Source organism: Acanthisitta chloris, unplaced genomic scaffold (assembly GCF_000695815.1).
Source record: "Acanthisitta chloris isolate BGI_N310 unplaced genomic scaffold, ASM69581v1 scaffold8191, whole genome shotgun sequence".
Classification (NCBI taxonomy): Eukaryota; Metazoa; Chordata; class Aves; order Passeriformes; family Acanthisittidae; genus Acanthisitta; species Acanthisitta chloris.
Window position 1 is genome coordinate 99,053 of NW_008657663.1, and position 5,011 is coordinate 104,063.

Below are 5,011 nucleotides of genomic sequence, written 5' to 3' on the forward strand. Positions count from 1 at the left end.
GAAAAAAAAGAGAAGAAATTATGTAAGAACTGGCAAAACACAGCAGGCCAAGTGGTTATGTAAAGCAATGAACACAAGAGCTTATTTAATTTAGATCTAGCTGCGAGACAGACCAGAGTGTAAACGGGCTGGGATTAGGCAAGCTGGGCTGTCGTGCATATGCTGAGTGAAAGCCCTGGGTTCCCTGAATAGTCCATGAAAAAAAGGCAGCTTTTTAAGGATGCTCCCACCACCACAGATGGGCATTGCTGCTGGGGCGGGGGTTTCTCTCCATCTCTGTGAGGATGGATCCAGACACATTTACACACCAACACCTTCATTTTCTTGTCTGTCCAAGGAGCTAGCAGCACCATGACCTGATGACACACACTCCTGCCACAAAGGTGCCACTTTGTGGTAATGCCAGAGGAGTGAGCAGTACCCAGGCATGGGCTGCACTGGTGTAATGAGTGTTTTAGAACAGTACTGTTATTTAAAACTATAGTAGGAATTTGGCTGTGACCTAGGCAAAAGAAACCAACTTCAATTTCTCTAGTCAACATCAGTATAATGACAGGATTCCTGAACTGAAGCCATCGACTAATCCTGGATAGGATTTGCCAGCAAACCTGGAGAGAACTCAGCCATTTGGGTTTATGGCTATTTTTGTGTACTATGGAGAAATGCTTGGCATGTTTATTTACTTGGCACTACAGATCTGAGGGTGAGCAGAGCTCTGCCATCCACAGCACCAGAGCAGAGAACTCATTGCACCACCCTATCAAGGTGCTCCTCACCAGAGGAAAGGGAGTGTTTGCAGTATTGTGCATGGAATCAATACCTTTGTGAGCCTCTCAGACAAATGGGAATTGAATAGATGTCTTTGGAAAACTTTGCAGAGAGCATGGGAATGGATGCCAAGAGGCCAGACTGCACCTTGTGTCTCTCAGCTCCAATGCCTGGTCCTGCCTTCCCATCCCCTTCAGGCCTGAAGCTCTTTGGCACGTCCCTTTGAAGGCATTGAAAGAAGAAATGTAGGCAGAAATAAAGCAGAGGAGCCCCTTGGGGGCTCCAGTTGTTTCATGTGCAGAGTTATTTACCAAGCAGTTGTTTCATGTGCAGAGTTATTTACTCTACAAATCATCCCAAGTATGACCAGGCTCCATAAAACATAATAAACGAGGGAGCAGGAGGGATGGGAGAGCTGTGGGCAGGCAGGGTGGGCTGGTGCAGAACACAGCCACAGTGGAGCAGGAGTCCTCCCAAACGGGTGAGGAGGTCCAGGGGAGTTTCCCATGTGCTGTCCTAGCAAATGAGCAACTTGGAGCTGCTGGAGCTGTGGCAGTTTCTGGAGGCACAGGGCCTGCTGCCATGTGTTTTAATAAATGGGTTCACACCAGCTGTCTGTGCAAATAAAACATTAGCATGTGTCAGACACTGTCTATCCAGGCACTTGCTGTAACTTAGGGGACATTTTGCAGCAGAGCCATCCAAGTGCAGGCTGTGCCATGCCAGTGGGAAAACAGCTTCCTCTCACTCCTGTGAATTATGGGGTGCCAGAGAGCTGCCCACAACCAGGCTCCCCTCTCACATGTATCCAGTCCAGGCTCATATAAAATCCTGGGATTTTAGTTAGAAGAGTTGCCAACTCTGTGTGCTGGGACTGATGGTGACCCAGGATTGTAAGTGTTTCTTTCAGCTTCCTCTTTTACCCCAGGTCTGCTATTTCTTCTCCAGAAAAGAGGTATGAAGTTAGGCAAGTAAGAAGTGATAAAGGATAATCCAGTTGCACAGTACCTGGTCATTAGAATTCAGACCTTTTAGGAAATCAGGGCTGAGGGTGTACAATGCTAATGGCACACAGGGCTGCACATGATGGGAGAGGACACTCAGCAGGCTCCTGTTTCGAGGCAGATGGTCCCAGAGCCAAACCCACAGGTACTGACACACAAGCAAACAAGGGAAACATCTCATCTGCCTTGGAACCCTCTTATCTATTGCTGCCACAACCAGGAGCTTTTAAAACCTCCTCCAGCTGAAGTGCCATGAAAACAGGAATTTGCTTGTATGGCTTTAAGAGGTGTTTAATTTATGTGGAAAAAGAACATAAAATTGGCTGCAGTGCATTTCAGAGGATGCCTGCCAGCTAAAGTGTTAACTAGACCTAAATAATGTGGCTATAATGGACCTACTCCTGTTACCAGATCCCCTGTGGATGCCAATATCCAAACCAGACATCCCTGACTGACAGAAGCAACAGGCAAGCTTGGCAATGAGGAATATATTATAGACCAGATTCACAGGCTGATTTAAGCAGCTGCAATGACAGTGGTAAACAAAGCCTGGAAATAATACTGTTGTAAATAGATCCATATCTGAGGCCACACAGAGCTTATGTCTCAACAGCACAAAGTGAGATGTGCCCAGTGTATGAATCGTGGTGACAGTGTCACCTCGCAGAACATCTCACTTACTGCTATTCCTCATTACCAGTATGAGCTGCCCTGGACAACTTGCAATTGCTAGAAGAATATCAATAATTACTTCTTAAGTGGTACAAGTTAATATGTGCAAGAATCAAATATGCCAAGTGTTGTTTGATTAATTACTTTTTTTTCCTTATTACAAAGAAACCTGGTTGTTCACACTCAGTCTGGTTTCACTCGGGATTGCCCATTAAAACTTAAATATTCAAAGCAAACACAGAGGAACTTTTTCAAAATCAGAGATGTTAAATTACTACGTTCAAATATTCATCCTGGGAAGATTATTCCAGTCCAGGGAGGAGTATTCTCCTGCAATGATCCCAGCAGAACCATAGCTCACACTGGGCTCTGAGGATAGAAATGGTTACAATTGTTTTGTTCTGGGAGTAGCTTTCAATCAGTCAACAAGTAAAACCACTTGGAGAACTAATGGATCAAAAAATAATAATCCCAATTTGCTTTAGACAGTATGCCAAACAGGAAGAGGAGCAAAATATGTGGAGTGATTTATTACAAGTGATTTGCCAGCTTGAGCAAGTGCATCATTGCTCTGCTTAATTTAAAGACAGAAAATGAATGCAAAGAGATGCAGAGACCAGCTCTAAAGCAGCATGAACCCACCACAAAAGACCAGTTCTCCAGATTGCCAAGCAGCAAGACCTCTCTGCACGTCACACTCCACATCACCACTGCCCTTTCTCTCAGGGATCTTCCATCATTTGTGTTTTTTCAAACCTCTGCACAGCTCATGATGTGAGAATGCCAGATCACACGCTGTGCGATGGTCTCCATTAACGCACTTCAAACCTGACTTGCAGCTGCTTTGCTTATTCACTCTGGAGCCTTCCCCAGTCCAGGGCACTGCATCACATTGTGTGTTGTTTCCTTGTGCTTGGAGGAATAGAGTCAGGCCATTAAACAACCTTCCTATCTTGGCAAAGCTACTTTTGTAGCCAGATCCCCCGAGAAGGAACAGATTGGCACAATTTGGGGTTTTGTTCTTTCCTCCCCTCCCCAACACCTATTTCTTTTTACTTTTATTCACAGGTGAAATAAATATATATATATACAAGGAAAAGCCCACAAGTGAACTTCACATACTGTGCATTCATGTCCACCTACTCCTTACTAGGCTAATGGAATAAGCTATAGCCTGAATAATTGCAGGACTGTAATATACATTAAGAATTGTTTAAACTGTAATCTCCAAAGATATGGCTAGGAAATAATCCTCTGGTTTTAGCCCTACCATGGTAACAATGAGCATCAGTTTAATCCTAAAAGGAAGATGAGTGGAAATAATGCATTTCAGTCCCATTGTTCTCAAATCAGATGGCTCACATCTCCTCAGAGAGCAGAGAATTTGGGTTAAGTACACCGAGCTGCTGCTGACAAAACCTCCAAAGCAACTACAGGAGAAATGCAGCCCACACCACCCCAGATGAAAGTTAGGTATCACAACAAAATGCAGAAGAAATCCAGGGCTTCTGTGAGAACTGAATTTTGGTTTACTGGAGCAATATAGGGAGAAATTTGGAGAGATATTTCTAAACATCTATAGCCTCTGGTCTTACATCTAAGTGCATGTGCCCTCACTTTTAGTGCGAGAAATTGTTCTGATTTGTTTTCCTCTAAGTTGCCTTCCTTTAACTGTGAGAGCATCCCAACGACTCCAGTGTGTGTACAGCTTTAAATTCCAACTGCCCGCTGATTAACCCCACCTGAAATTCATGTTCCAAATAAAAGATTGAGCAGCTATCACATGCAAGCCTGGCAGCAAAGGGACTATGGAGATTGGTGTCTTGCTCTTTCTGTCCCTCCTTCCGTGTCTCTTACATTTTTCAAGCCCAATGCTCCAGTAAACAAATGCCTCAACCCGTCAGAGCACTGGAGCACAGCGAGTGTTGATGCTGAAATCCTTTCCACGCATGGGCGTGTTGGATTTAGCAGTGTGTGGAGACCAGCAAAGCCTTGTGGAAGTCAGGAGGGGTCTGCTAGTTAAACCAGCTAGGGACAAAACAGGAAAAATAGCAGCCCCTGGCTTTGACAATGCAGTTCCTTTTCAGATGTCTATGCTACACCCCGTGCCCAAAACTTTCGGAAATTAAGATCTGTCACTAGAGCGAGGAAACAAGCTCTGGACCAACACATGGAACTGGGAGTGTGTGAGAGATGGTTCTATTTCCCCCGATCCTGCAGGCTGCTTTTCCAGCAGAAGGGAAGGAGATGCAGAAGATGCAGAGAAAGGGTGGAGATTTGGGGTTTTCTGGCGATGAACTGTCACCTTTGGGGTGGACCCGAATGCTCCCGGAGCGGGACCAGCTGCCCCGGGCAGTGCAGCACCGGGAGCTCCGGGACAGGGTGCACTCCGGGCAGGGGGCTGAGCTCCGGGGAGGGTCGGATTAACCGGAGTACAGGGTTTACTTCGATGCAAAGTCTCAGCCCAGCGCGGTGGGGCAGGAGGAGGTGTGGGATGGGGGGCAGCAAGCAGAGAGGAGACCCCCCAAATCCCTCCTGCCTGCACACTGCGCCGGTCCGTCCCGTCC

The 5,011-nt window shown here is 46.1% G+C and overlaps 1 protein-coding gene across 1 annotated transcript in view; it reads right to left on the reverse strand.

The window, feature by feature from the left end:
- LOC103811820 (neurotensin receptor type 1-like) overlaps positions 1-5,011 on the reverse strand; it is a 52,089-nt gene that overhangs the window by 46,347 nt on the left and 731 nt on the right.